Genomic DNA, 15,652 nt, shown 5'->3' with positions numbered 1-15,652 from the left:
ACGGTCATTTTGGGATCAAGAAATCAGAGGATGAAGACTTGTGACCTACTCAGAAAGGACCTGTGTCTCATGAATCCTTTTTTGAAAGAAAGGTGTCAGAAGATATTGGTCATGGTTAGAAATAAAGAATATCACTGAAACAGAAAGTGAAATTGACTATGCTTTAGCAGACAGGAAATGATTGGTTTTAAGATGAGAGTTATTTCAGAAGCAGTGGTTTGGTGCAGTTAGAATAGTGAATTATTGGCTGACTAGAAAAAAAAGAGTAAAAATTTAGAGGAAGAGTAAAAATACTAAATCAGAAGAGAGAATAATTATGATGAGAGGACATTGCAGCATTGCAGTAATCAATCGACAGTAAGTGTATACCATATGCACGTGCTAGACACTGGACCTATGATTTCGTTAACATGGGGAATACTTGGATGAGGAGTTGCTAATAGCTTATCAGTTGAGGTAGGCATCTTCTCTGACGTCCAAGTTTTGCAGAGTTGAGAGCACTAAGCACTGATCACTGAGAGGTTAAGTAGCCTACCCAGGGTTACACAGCACAGCCAGTATGTGTCAGAGGTGGAAACTGAAACCAGATCTTCATGGTTCCAAGGATACCTTTCTAACTACATCATAGGCGCCTCTTATTGAGGCTACAAAGGTAATTACAGCAACCTCACCTCAACATGTGTAAAGAAGCTGTCAACTCTTAAAACTGGAAAAAAAATGACAAAAATAAAAACAATGAATTTATCACTTTTCCTTTGAGAAGTTTAATTAATGTTAAACAGTTACCAAAACAAAGAGACCAAAAATAGCCTAGAAACACAGCAGGCACCAAGCTGAAAGATAGGAGAGCCACACAAGCACGTTTGCAAAAGAATAAGGAAGAGGGTGGCAGGATACTGGCAGTATGACTTCACACAACACTAAAAGAGGAAAAAAGCAAGACTTGGCATGGAACCCTAAGACAAACCACCTTGAAAACATTTATACATGATATTAAAAAGAAGAGAACAAATGGACAAGAAATGGAACAGATTTGTCTATTTCTATGTAATCTAATAATCTAGTACTTTTTACTGACCTACTATCATTAATGATGATAATGGAACTACCACATTTTGATCCTACCCACTTGGAACCCCATATATTACATGAGCAAGGGTCAGGAAATTGGGAAGAGTAGCTTCATCTGACCAAATGCAGAAGAAATCTACTCTTCAAGAAAACCATTTTTTAAAGGTACACAAGGACCTATGTTAAAATATCTCAAAGAGGGGAAAATTCTAAAATATTGGAGAAATTCATGGAAGGTGTCATTTAAAAATGAATTATAGACTCTAGGGCTAGAAAGGTCACTTTGCCCAAACCCTTTCATGTTAATAGTTAAGGCAACTGAGGCTCAGAAGTTGATGAGATCACACAAGTAGGAAGTGGCAGGGCTGGGATTTGAACCAATGTCCTCTGAGTGCTGGGTCTCAGGCCACCACCATCAGGTGCCTGTTGCAATTACATCTCTCTTCTGGGGCTCACCAGCCCCTCCCTCACAGTCCCAACCACATGAAGAGGAAACCCATCCATGACTTTTCTTCCTAGTTCTTGGCCACATCGTCTTAGAAATCCTCCATGGCGGATCTAACCAATGAGCTGGAAGCCTTTCTCTCAACCTTTGAAAATCTGTGGTTACCAGGGGGGCCCTCAGACTGTCTATCTCTTGTTGTCTAATCTCCCTACAACAGTGGCCCATCTCCTTTTCAGATCACACATTTTCTTGATGTCTTTGAGGTCATCATGGTCAGTATGCCATCTTCTACTCATGACAACTAGACATGAGATCTCCATTGCCCCTTGGGTTGTGACTGTGATGAACAGTACCATGAGATCAGCCGAGAGTTTCCTCTTAGATAATACCTTCTGAGCTATTTCCTCTCCCTTTGGGTGTGTCTGTCTCAAAGGTCACAGGGCCTGGCATTGCCCTCGATATTGTTTCTCCCTGTGGCTCAAACCCAAAGAATACATTTCCACTCTGGAGGGCTGCTCTATTTCTTCCCAAAGGAGAGCCATTGTAAGTTTAAGGACAAGCTGAAAACCCATGAAGCAATGACCAGTGAGCTAAACTGTGGTAGCCCATTAGTGACAACACTCTGATATCTACTATTCAGCTAACTAGCAGGAGGTATTTGTCTTCCAACTAATTTTTGCTGAAATTCTTTCCCCTGTTTTTCAATCTCTCCCTTTTTGCATTTTTCTTCTACGCCCCCTCAACCTCCAATATTTTCCTGGAGTAATACAAAGTGGGTGCTGAAAGGAGACCCAAGTCACCAGCTGCAGTTGCTTTTCTCACTCTCTCATGACCCTGGATCTAATCTCTATGTATCTTGTATATATTTACCTATATGTGTTGTCACTCCTGTTAGAAAGTAAGTTCCTTAAGATCAGGGATTGTTGTTTTTTTGGTTTGTATCTCCAGAATGAACCCCCTGAAACACAGCAAGTAGCTAACAAATGCTTATTGATTGATTGGAATAAGCTAGAAGGTTCATCTTAGCTCACCTGGCTAGGCATAAAAATGTGGAAATAAAGGTGTTCACTGAAAGCAAATGGGAGTAAAATGTGGAAACTTTGAGGAGCTTAGACCCTCAAGGTTATTCTGGTCTTGAATACCAGAAACTGTCTCCTTTTAACTGCATTTCTTTGCTTTCCCTCTGGACTCTGCTGAGATGCTGACCCCATTTCTGACTGAGACATTCCCATTTTCATTGTACCTCTTCTCAGTATCCCTTATCTTTGACTACCAACTATGGCCTATTGCACATCCATGTTCCTTCCATGAGGAGGGAGACTTCAACCTGGATTAGGGGACATACTCAGCTTTAACTCACTAGAGGTCTAAATTTTAGTCCCACTATGGTCAGGGCAGAAAAGAGATATACAACCAAAAAAGAAAAGATGGGTTGATGACGTAGCAAGTGTGGCAGCTAATATCCTGAGCACTTGGATGTTAACAACACAACAAATGACCAAAGACGTAGAGGAAGGGCCTCAGTATAGTGGATGGTCCTCCTGTGGAAAGTTTATAGAAGGAAATGAACAAGAGTAACATGGGATGAGCAGGCAGAAATAGGTCATGAGTTACAACTTTGGAGGGGTTATCCATGTCAATAAGACCAAAGAGTCACCAAAATGTCCAAGTGTCATGGCGGAGGGTATCAAAGGAATAGGTTTTAGCCCTTCCTGCTGACCTCCCATGGCAGGACTCATTGAAGCCCACACATTTAGTCCAGGGTCAAAAATACTGACTACCAAGGAAAGAGAACAATGAGGAACTGGGTCAGAGATAGATCAGGTTCTAGGCTAGGTTCCTTCGTGAAACCCTTTTGGCAATCTCACAAGCCTAGAGACTCCTTTCCAGAATAATACATAGAATAAAATAAATAGTATTACAAAGAATTAGACTGGGGAGGGGGTCTAATAAGGCCAAAAAAATGGAAGATTAGGGTTTGAAACCCCAACATTTAACTTTATCCTAAATCCCTAGTTATATTAAAATACTTACCCACATATTGAAAAAAAGCTATAAGTTCCTAAATTCCATGTTAAGAACTCCTGCCTAGGGAGAAACAGAAAGAGCAGGAAGGAAATGTGATCAGGAGTAAGGTTTCTGTCCCTAAGTCAGGAGCCCCAGGTGACTAGAGTCATTGGCTGATATGTTATAGTCACTGTGGTAGGAGAAGTGATACAGTTCAGGCTCCTAGGTTATGGAAGAAAAAAAGTCAATGAGAATGACAAATCATTAGAAGAAAAAAGCAACCAAGGCTCCTTAAATTCCTATCTGCATTTGCTAATATTTTTTTCTTTCCTCCTAGAAAAAAACATTATTAATCGTCAGTTAATGTCAACAAATCAGAGGCTATGGAATTATGATCTGCATTGATGGAGGGAACAAAGTGGGGAGAGTATTGAAACTTGGAAGTCTGGAGACCCAGTTTTAACTCCTGGCTCTGACACTTCTTAGTGGAGATGAACATTCATTCGATCTCTCTGAACTTTATGTTTTAAAATGGGAATAATAATAATACTCACATTACCTACTGCACAGGGTTATGCGGGAAAGGTTTTGTAAATCTTAAATCACTCTATAAATGTTTTATTATGGTTAAAAAAATCACAAGTGAATCTCAAGGTGCCTATCTATCTACCTTGCTGTCCTGTATCCCCATCACCTCCCCCACCCCCAACCAATTTCCACCAATTTCCATAATTCCTTGTTCTGGTAACTAACTGATCAAATCAATGCTATCATTGGAAAGAACATGTTCTTCAGTTGCCCTGGGGTGCTACTCTCCATTTTCCTGTGACTCCTCAGACCAAAGCCCTAGGCCACCTTTGCCTGAGATGCAGGGGGTATGCTCCTAAATGTTTAACGATCGGCCTCTCCCAAGGGGAAAAAATGCATGGGGACATACATTTAAGTTTACTTTGCACCGTTAGCACTTTATCACTTTTAGTGTTTGTCGTTTATTTTTGAACATGACCAATGATGTCACAGGATGATGTCTTCACTGGTTGTGAATTGGATTCGAGTGAGGCAAAGTTGCACAAAGTCGTCAGCCTCAGTCCAGCGGCAGGACAAAAGTAAGGATGACCTTGGCATCTTCCGTGTCTGACCAAGCTCTAAGTGCACCACAGAGCCTGCTTCAGCCGCCTTCGTGGCCATTGGAACAGATTGTTCTCATCCCGCCCATTCCACTTGGGGGAAGTCTTCACACACTTGGGGTAGACACCCCCTTAACTCAGCAACAGCTCTGGGGCCCATCAGTTACCCTCAACCTGGTTTAGCCTGTCTGCTGAGAGGGTTTACTAGGGTGTGGCCAATGCACATGCTACAGCTTCTTGGAACCACAAGTGAGAGTTGGGTGATTCAAGTGGACACCAACAGTGGATGAGCAGCCTTCCCACCCCCATATACCGGCACAGAACAAGTCCTTAATAAATGCTTGTTTCCTTCCTTTAGTCCTAGTTCAGTTCAGAACTCCTGAACTCCAACAACCTATAGCTTTAGCCATTTAGCATCAAAGATTATAGGACTTGTTGACACACCTGGCCCCTTCCTTCTTACTTCTGTTTCTACTCTAAAGCTGCCATCTTTATCCATGCAGTCTGGAGTCACACACTATGGCAACACCTTCCTTTATACATGTACACTTTTTAGAAAGTTGATCATAAAATAGATTTCTGTAAGTTCTCACAAAATCAGACCTTCCCCCCCCTTTTTTTTTTGAAATCTTGCTGTAGGGTGAGCTGAAAATTTTTGCCCAAGGAGTTAAAATGATGGACGTTCCAGTGGTATGATGTCCTAGAAGAGGTGTTGTTGTTGATTTCTCCTCCTTTATAGGTATCTGCTATTCCCACAGAACTCCCTGACAAGGTCACATTCAGCCAGAATTGCTTGGAGTAGCAGCCTGGTATAGAAGTAAGTAAGGAAGTCCCACCACTGACATAGCCTGGCTGTGTGACCCTCGACAAGGCATATAACCAAGCAACTCTAAGACTATAAGTTGCAGAGAAAGTGCCCATCTGCTTTGGTAGAGAGAATTCCCTGACTGGAAGTTATTTGTATCAACAAAATCACAGATCTGGTAAAAACCTAACCAAACAAACCAGGTGATTTAGTAAATTCCAACTTGGGAATTCCTTAAATTTGAAAATTCTGGCTCTGGGAAAGTTACATGCTACTTCATCAATTTCGTAACTTAAAAATTTGTTTCGGCTTAAAATGAGAGAGATCTGGACGGGCCCTGCCTCAAGCAAATTTGTTTGTCAGTGGTTGTGCCTGCAGAACAGATAGCAGAAAGATGAGAGAAGGTACTTCTGGTCCCTTCCTGACAGTCCTGGAAATTGAATGAGTCTCCAGGACCCACCCCATGGCCCACTTAGGTCCCGTTCCATCAGGAGGGGAAGCAATTCTTTGTGGCCACAGCTGAGGAGGGCTGAGTGATGGCACTGGACATAAGCAAGTCAAGCTTTAATCTTAAAGATTAAAGAATTAGGACCACAACTAACAGACTTAGAAAGTAACAGGAAATAACATGCTACAGCAGAAAGAACTCCAGAGTCAGAGAGCCTGTGGTCAAATTTCAGCTCTCTCCTTTACCCTCTGTATGACCTCCCCAGCCCCCAACACCCACCCCCACCCCAATTTGGATATGAACTTATTTTGAGGAGGGGTTGTCTCATTCCTTGTACTTGTATTCTGAGAACTTCTATGGTCAAGGTCAACCAATCAACAAATATGTATTGTGTCTACTTGTTGATTGATTGATCTTGAACAGGTCACTAACCTCCTTTTGAAAATAAGGTCTTGAACTAGGTGGCCTTTGAGAAGGTCCCTTCCAACTCTAAATCGATCATGATTTTGTATATGGTGTGAAAACAGGAATGGATGGATTGCCCACATTAGCGCCGTCACAGTTTCATTGAAGTATGTATGTGGGTTTCTTATTTGCTAAGAGCTACTTCGGCATGCAAGGGTCAACCCCAGAGACAGGAAGATCTGGGTTCAAATTCTGTCTCTGATATGTGTTTTGTAACCACGAACAAATCACTTAACCTGTTGATCTCCCAGGCAACTCTTTGAGGTGAGATCCATCTTCATCAGTGGAGGAAGTTTCCATACCAGGAGTTCACTGTACTGATGATATCACAGGTCTAGGCCCACTTCTCCCATTCCTAAAGAAAATCGAGCTACCTAGTTGAATCCCCACTTTCTTTAATAAGCATAATGAATCCTAGCCCTTCCAAATTAGTCCTAATGGGAGGCTAGTTAGAATAATGCTGCAATTACTCAAAAGCTCTTTGGAATTCATTTGGAACGTAGATCTTGTGCTGGTCTTCTGGGTAGCCAGTTACAGTCCCTTAATGCTTTGTCCCAATAGCCTGAGGCTATTATACCTGTTTATCAATTACTTTAATAGATAAAGGCGTGGAGGGCTTGCTTATCATTTTTGTAGATGGGAGAGATAACTAAAACCTTGGAAGGCAGGAATATGATTCCAAAAGATCTGGACCAGTGAATTTGGGGTCAAATTTAATAAGAGTATTTAATAGAAATAAACTTAGTCATGTTGAGTTCAAAAAATCGACCTCACTGGTACAAGATCTGTGGCTATTTAGCAGTCTGTCTGAGAAAGATTTGGGGGTTTGAGCATATAATGAATTCAATATGAATCAACAGTAGAGCTCAGCAGCAAAAATGCTCACTTAATCTTTGGTTGCAGCGAGAGGCATCGTTAGTGTACAGAGAAAAGGAAAGCTGCAGTCCAACAACGACTGGCTCTCGCCAGACTCCATCTCAATGCCTTTCAGGTCTGACAATCTGGAATTCTGTCCTTGTTGGGACTCCACTGCAGGTTGTGGCTTCTGTAGTTCTGTCATTACCGCTCAGTGGCAGCAGGAGCAGATGTTCGATTGACTTTTTCTGAGTCAGGAGACATCATGCCTCTCTCACTGGTTGCACACTTTTTTCTTGGTTTCCCATTAACCAGTCGTATGCACAACGAGATTTTTGGCCTGGAGGAAGACAAAGGGAGGACAGAGAATTCAGCAGAATCTGGTTGTGCACTGAGTATGCAGCCGCTCTAAGGAAATATTGCTGGCTTCTGTTCCTCTTCTTACTGAGACTTAACGTCCAGGACACCCAAGGCCCTGGAAATGGACTGAGTCCCAGTTGCTAGAAATCCTTCTCTGTTCAGGTTTATTGAAGTGCAAGCTTTTTGCGAGGTGGTACAGTGGATAGAGCACTGGGCTTAGAATCAGGAAGACTCCTTTTCTGGAGTTCAAATCTAACCTCAGACACTTAATAGCTGTGTGACCTTGGGCAAGTCACTTCACCCGCTTTGCCTCAGTTTCCTTATCTGTAAAATGAGCCAGAGAAGGAAATGACAAACCACTCCGGTACCTCTGCCAAGAAAACCCAAATCAGGAGAGCTAATGAAAAGAAATGCTAGGAAAGGTGGCCTAGCCATACCAGATCTTAAATTGTATTAAAAAGCAGCAATCATCAAAACTACTTGGTACTGGCTAAGAAATAGAGTGTTAGATCAGTGGAATAGATTAGGTATATAAGACACTTGACAGTAGTCAATGACTATAGTAATCTACTGTTTGATAAACCCAGAGAACCCAACTTCTGGGATAAGAACTCACTATTTAACAAATACTACTGGGAAAACTGGAAACCAGTATGGCAGAAACTAGGTATAGACCAAAATCTTACACCCTATGCCAAAATAAAGTCAAAATGGGTACATGATTTAGATATAAAGGCTGATACTATAAGCAAACTGGGAGAGCAAGGAATAGTTTACCTGTCAGATTTTTGGAGAACAGAAGAATTTATGACCAAACAAGAGATAGAGAACATTATGAAATGCAAAATGGATAATTTTGATTATGTTAAATTGAAAAGTTTTTGCACAAACAAAGTCAATGCAACCAAGATCAGGAGGGAAGCAGAAAACTGGGAAAGAATTTTTAAAACCAGTGTCTCTGATAAGGGCCTCATTTCTAAAAAATATAGAGAACTAAGTCAAGTTTTTAAGAATACAAGTCATTCCCCAACTGATAAATGGTCAAAGGATATGAACAGGCAGTTTTCAGATGAAGAAATTAAAGCTATCTATAGTCATAAGAAAAAATGCTCTAAATCACTATTGATTAGAGAAATGCAAATCAAAACAACTCTGAGGTACCATATCATACCTTATCAGATTGGCTAACATGACAAAACAGGAAAATGATAAATGTTGGAGAAGATGTGGGAAAATTGGAACACTAATGCATTGTTGGTGGAATTGTGAACTGATCCAACCATTTTGGAGAGCAATTTGGAACTATGCCCAAGGGGCTATAAAAATGTACATACCCAGCAATACTACTTCTAGGGTTGTATCCTAAAGAGATCATAAAAATTGGAAAAGGACCCACATGTACAAAAATATTTATAGCAGCTCTTTCTGTGGTGGCAAAGAATTTGAAATTGAAGGGATGCCTATCAATTGGGGAATGACTGAACAAGTTGTGGTATATTAATGTAATGGAATGCTATTGTGCTATAAGAAATGATGAGCAGGCAGACTTCAGAAAAACCTGGAAAGACTTGTATGGACTGATGCTGAGTGAAGTGAGCAGAACCAGGAGAACGTTGTACACAGTAACAGCCATGTCGTGCAATGATCAATGTTGATAGACTTAGCTCTTTTCAGCAATTCAAGGATCTAAGACATCTCCAAAAGTCTCATGATGGAAAATGCTCTCCACATCCAAAGAAAGAACTATGGAGCTTGAATGCAGTTCAAGGCATACTATTTGCTCTTTTTTTCCTTCTTTTTTTTTTTGTTTCTTCTTTCTTGTGGTTCCTCCTATTGGTTCTAATTCTTCTTTACAACATGACTAACGTGAAAATATGTTTAATAGAAATGTATATGTAGATTCTATATCAGATTGCATGCCATCTTGGGGAAGGAGATGGGAAGGGAGGGGGAGAAAATTTAAAACTCAAAAGCTCATGGAAGTAAATGTTGAAAACTAAAAAAAAATTAATTAGTTTAAAACAGAAAAGAAAAGAAAAGAAAACCCAAATGGGGTCACGAAGAGTCAGACATAACTGAAAACGACTCAACAACAAAAGACTTTTTTAGTCACAAAAATCATAGACCTAGAGTTGGAAGGGCCTTCTAGAGTCATCTAGAACAACTTCCTCATTTTGTAGATGAGGAAAACTGAGGCCCAGGGAAGTTATTTAACTTCCCAGAGCCCAGAGCCACAGAAATCCCTTTCGGGGATTTGGTCCTAGGTACTCTGACTCCAGAGTCAATGAATGTTCTTTCCACTGCCTCCTTTCCAAGGTCAAGAATGTTAGCCACCAAGTAAAAGAAGCCAGGAGGAATTGGGGTCAGAAATGGATTCTCAGGCTCTCAGGGAGTGGTCAGAAGTGTGGTCCAAAGCACAGGTCAGAGTCAGCTTAGCCTGTCAAAATCACGACCAGCTTGCTAGAGTCTCTAATCTCACTGCCTTGTTTTGTTTCCCATCTTCCTGACCCCAAGGAGCATGTTTTAGGTCCAGAACCTCCTCCTGTAGGAGTGAAAACATGCTAAGATAAAGGAACTATGTTTGCTGCTCTATCTGATTTTTTCCCCCTTAAAACTCCCTCCATAACTGCTGTGAAGAACTGAGGCCACCTGTCCTTCTGGTTCACTGTCTGATGGAGCTCCAGGAAAGACCAGTTAGTGTCCTCCAAGCCCTGCCCATGGGAAGGCTGGACTCATTGGCAGGTGGATGGCTGCCAGACAGAGCACTCCGAATCTTGGTGGGTGATTTTGCTAATATGTGGCCTCTTCTAGGGATTTTTAACAGCACTTGAACAACCGTGTCAAAACGAAGGACTGAGAGGTAGGAAAAAAAATCTATGAGCTGTGAAGAGGAATGGCATTTCTGAATTCAATACAATTCAACAAGCTTTCATTCATTCATCTATCTATCTGTTTATCTACCTCCCTGTCTCTATCTCTTTGCCTCTATATCTATCTGTTTATCTACCTCTCTGTATCCATATCTCTATCATCTACCTTTTTACCTCTTTCTGTCTCTGTTTATCTACCTCTCTTTGTATGTATGTATGTATCTATTTATCTGCCTGTAACTTTCTATCTACCTCTGTCTGTATCTATCTCTTTATGTATCAAGTATCTATCTCTGTCTCTCTGTTTATCTACCTCTCTTTCTATCTGCCTCTGTCTCTGTACCTATTTATCTATTATCTATCTACCTTTCTCTGTCTGTCTGTCTGTCTGTCTCTCTCTACCTCTGTGTCATCTCTATCTAACTCTGTGTCATCTCTGTCTGTCTGATCTATCTATCTCTCTGTATCTATATCTCTGTCACCTACCTTTGTACCTCTTTCTGTCTCTGTTTATCTACCTCTCTTTGTATGTATGCATGTATCTATTTATCTACCTATAACTTTCTATCTACCTCTGTCTGTATCTCTTTATGTATCAAGTAGCTATCTGTCTCTGTTTATCTACCTCTCTCTCTATCTGCTTCTATCTGTGTCTGTATCTATTTCTTTATCTCTCTATCATCTATCCACCTTTCTCTGTATCTCTCTCCTTCTGTGTCTATCTACCTCTGTGTCATCTCTATCTCTGTCTGTCTGTCTGCCTACCTCTGTGTCATTTCTGTCTGTCTGTCTCTATCTAATCTAACTACCTCTTTCTGTCTCTTTCTATCTGTTTATCTACCTCTCTCTGTCTCTTTCTCTGTTTATCTACCCTTCTCTTTGCTTCTCTATCTCTGCTTTTTTATTCATTCATTAATTTATACTGATGTTTTCTATTTTTATGTTATCTTCATTTCTCAGTATATCCCTTCCCATCCCTCTGGGGAAGAGAGCAAACTCTTATAGCAAAGAATAACAAAGAAAGAGGCAAAAAGCAGTTTCACAAAAATTACGAACATTTTAGCTGAGTTTGTGAGGGTATTTTGGGCTGCACAGGCCATAGTCCTCCACCTCTGCAAAGCAGAGAGGGAGATGTATGCCCCCGTCTCTTCCTCTGGGCCAAGCTTCACCAAGCATTTATGAAGTGCCTACTTTGTGTCAGGCACTGTGCTAAGTGCTGGGGATACAAAGGCAAAAAAAATAGTTCATGTCCTCAGAGAACTTACGTTCTACTCACGTAGGTTTGGGGAGAGAACAACATGTTCTCAGGTAAGTCAATAGAACATACTGAGTGAGAGTAAATAGTCAATGAGGTAGCAGTTGGTACCTTATTCTGTCAGAGACCACTTTCTTTTGGTGAAGCAGACTGCATGGCAGTGAGCTTTTAGTACTGGAATGTCAGCTATAAAAAGAAAGCTGCTGTTTGGTAATAATAATTATACTAGCTAATATTTTATAGCACTTCAAGAGGTATGAAATGCTTTACAAATATTATCCCATTTGATCCTCACAACAACCCTGGGAGATAGGTGCCATTATTATTCCCATTTTTTACAGATGAGGAAACTGAGGCAGACAGAGGTTAAGGGACTTACCCAGGGTCACATAGCTAGGAAGTGTCTGAGGCTGGATTGGAGCTCAGGTCTATCCTGTCTCTACGTCCTGTCTATCCACTGTGCCACGTTGCCTCCCTCCTAGAGGTACACAAAAAAGCCCATGTCACTAGGACCTAGTATTTGACATGAGAGGGAAAAATGCCAGGAAGTTTAGACGGTAATGTGGGGCTGAGGCCTGTCTGCTGTACCCATAGCTACCTACAGGAAAGAATCCAGTTCCCCAGTAACAGCCCTGCTAATTATAGATGAGCAACGTCTGGGTGGTAGGAGCTTTATGGAGATTTGCAGCGATGGGAGCTTCATTTGTACTAGTTCAACAATTTTGGTTGTGGAAAATCAGCTGAGGGTTGTTCCTGTCTTAAACTGAGAAATAGCGGTTAGAGTTTTTCAAAGAGGACCAGGAAGGGAGCTGGAGGAAGGGGCTTCCCAGGAGGTCGGAACTCTATAAAATAATATTACTTAATAAGACGTGGTATGTTGGCTGAATGAGTGCTTACTTTCAACCTGGTCTAGAAGCTTGCCCTTGGCATTTACTAGCTGAGTGACCATGGGCAAGTCACTTGGACTCTGAGCCTCAGTTTCCTTATCTGTAAAAGGGGATAATCCCTCCACTAACCAGATTCTGATTTGGCACTGTGAGCTCATTGACTGAGATGAGTGTGATTATGTTGTCTATTGACATGACCCATCCCTGAGCCTGCTTCTCTCCTATGACTTTGCTCCATGTCCTCCCCAAAGTTTTCCACAAGGGGTCCAGCCAACAGGCTCGACATCTTTCTGGCTTTCTCCTGTGCCAGAAAAGCACTCTGGACAGCCACCTGTCGTTCTAGAACTGGACCCTATAGTCAGGAAGACCTAAATTCAAATCCTGCCTCAGATACTTAGTAACTGTGGGACCCTGGGCAAGTCACTTCACCTCTGCCTCAGTTTCCTCATTTGTAAAATGGGGATAATAATAGCACCTATTCCCCCCAGAGTTGTTGTGAAGATAAAATGAGATAATATTTGTAAACCTTAAAAAGCTATATGAATGTTAGCCATTATTACTATCTCTTGCTCTCTCTATGTGGCCAGACCACTTTTTCTGTCATAAAATTCTTTGATGAACTCCTTGCCAACCTCAAAGCACTAGATTAGCATGAATTGTTATTTCAGACATCATGTGGCCTAGCAGAGAGAACGCTGGATTCTGAAGGAATTAGCTGGCTCACTGGATAAGAGGGTGGGACTTAAAGTCAAGAAGACCTGAGTTCAAATCCTGCCGTAGACACTTACTAACTGTATGACCCTAGGCAAGTTATTTAACCTCCCTATGCCTTGGTTTCTTCATAAGTGAAATGGAATTAATAGGAGCACCATTCTCACAGAATTGCTGTGAGGATCAAATGAAACCACTTATATAAAGCTCTAAACCGAAAGTAACACTTATGTGCTAGCTATAGTTATTATTAATTCAGAATCAGGAGCACCCTGGTTTTAAATTCTACCCCTGACACTTGCTAGCTATGTGATTTGAGGCAACTTATCTGAGCCTCAGTTTCTGTATCTGTAAAATGGGAATAAGTATATCTCTTATAGTCATATCATGGTGTTGTGCAGGTTATGTGGAAAACACTTTGCAAATCTCAAATGTTAGCTATGATTATGTCAATTATTACTATTATTAGAGAGGCAGAATGTCATGGTGGTGCAGTGCTGGCAGTCAGGAAGACCTGGGTTCAAATCATGCCACTACCTATGAGACACAAGGCAAATCACTTAACCTCTTAGCGTCTTGGGCAGCTCACTGAGACTGTGAGCTACAGATGGGTTTGGATAAAGTGTTCCCACTCTGAGTAAATCAAAAGCCATTCACTTATTATTATTATTGTTACTACCACTATAAATTACGTGTGACTAATTACAACGTGGACGAGGGATGAAATATTAGCTTTTTTAATCTACAAGTTTACATTTTTTTTATCCAATAAAGAAATAAAATGTTATGTAAATACCAATTCATGCAATAAAAAAAAGACAACCCAAAGCCTCTATCTTTCTAAATTACATTTATCTCTTGCAATTGTGTGAATTAAATATTAATGAGGCATTCTAGCTTGCTGCCAGGGCTCTGATGTCCTGGCACCGCTTCACTGACCGTCTTGTCTCTTGGGATCCTCACACTTGGCTGACTTCAAAATGGGGGATTGATATCAGACAGAGGAAAAGGACAGAGCCCAAAAGGTAGAGACAGCATCAACCTTCTGGTCAGAGATCTGTTAGTTGGTGTGTGTGAGGGGGGTGGCACTGATTTCTGAAACCTTTGAACAGTGTCCCTGTCTGATGATGAGGTGTAAGCCTGGCTGATGTTCCATGGAGCCAGGAACACAGTAATCTTGATTGAATGGAAGCCTGTGAGAGCAGCAAAGACCAGCTGGAGAAAGTCCTGCCCTCAGCCTAGAATTTAGCCACAGCTAAGATGATTTCCTTCCTGCCTGGGGGTGTGGTGTGGGGGACAAAGAAGGTCTATTATAAGACACTGAACTTCTGGTTTGACTTATTCCCATCCTCAGGCTGTGGCTGTGAGACTGAAGAGAGCCAGAGAACGCCCCAGAGCCAGCTGACCAGAGAGGTTGTTTGTTTCTTTGTTTGGGGTTTCGCCTTTGAGGGCTACAAGGCAAAGACAGCAGGATGTTAAGCTTTGCAATACCTGTGTTTGTTGCTTTTCATTTTAAATGTTTTTAAAATATTAAAGGGGTTTTTTTTAACAGAAGGGTCAATGTCATCATGTCCCTTAGTATTTCCTGTTTCTCATCTTTTAGGTGAAAGGGTTTTTTTTTTTTCTAAAAAACAAAAACCAAAAACTTTTTAACTAATCTAATTACAGAGTCACCCAACTTGACCTTGAGTTGGAGTCAAGGACTAAAGTAGCATGTTGGGTCTAAAAAGGAAGGGTTGTGGCCAGGAGGTGGGGCACAGATGTGTTTAAGACACATTCTGATTGACACATTTGGTCCTGACCTGTAATTTCATTCAGACAGGGAAGTCCCTGCAGCAATATCGATGGGCACCTCATCTGTAATTTACAGTCTTGAAAAGTTGCCTGGAATACAGATTAAATGACTTGTTGCATGGTTATATAGCTAGTAAGTATCAGGGCAGGATTTGAATCCAAGTCTTCTAGACTCTAAGGCGGATGATGATCCTCTATCCACTACACAGACTCGCCTACTATTGCCAGGGTCTGTGTTAAGTACCGGGGATATAAAGAAAGGTAAAAGATAGTAGTCTCAATTCTCAGAGCCCAACCTTAACAAAGTCTGAAGTAAGGAAGTAGGCTGAAAGAAATAAGCAAATAAAAAAAAGGATCCCACTATAAAGAGCTATTATGGTTCCATGGACACTCAAGGCATAAACTCTGAAGAAAAGAATGACTCCAAAATACTTACAGGCAAATCTCAAAGAAAAATACAGCTTGGGCACAAGTTTATCTAGAATTCCTGGAAGAGATAGAGTAAAAGTCTCTTTTAAAAGGGTGAAAAAGTGTTTATATGATGAAATGAGA

Source organism: Vombatus ursinus, unplaced genomic scaffold (assembly GCF_900497805.2).
Source record: "Vombatus ursinus unplaced genomic scaffold, bare-nosed wombat genome assembly UNPS02014810.1, whole genome shotgun sequence".
NCBI lineage: Eukaryota > Metazoa > Chordata > Mammalia > Diprotodontia > Vombatidae > Vombatus > Vombatus ursinus.
The sequence above is the reverse complement of the archived record's forward strand: the minus strand, read 5'-3'. Positions refer to the sequence as shown.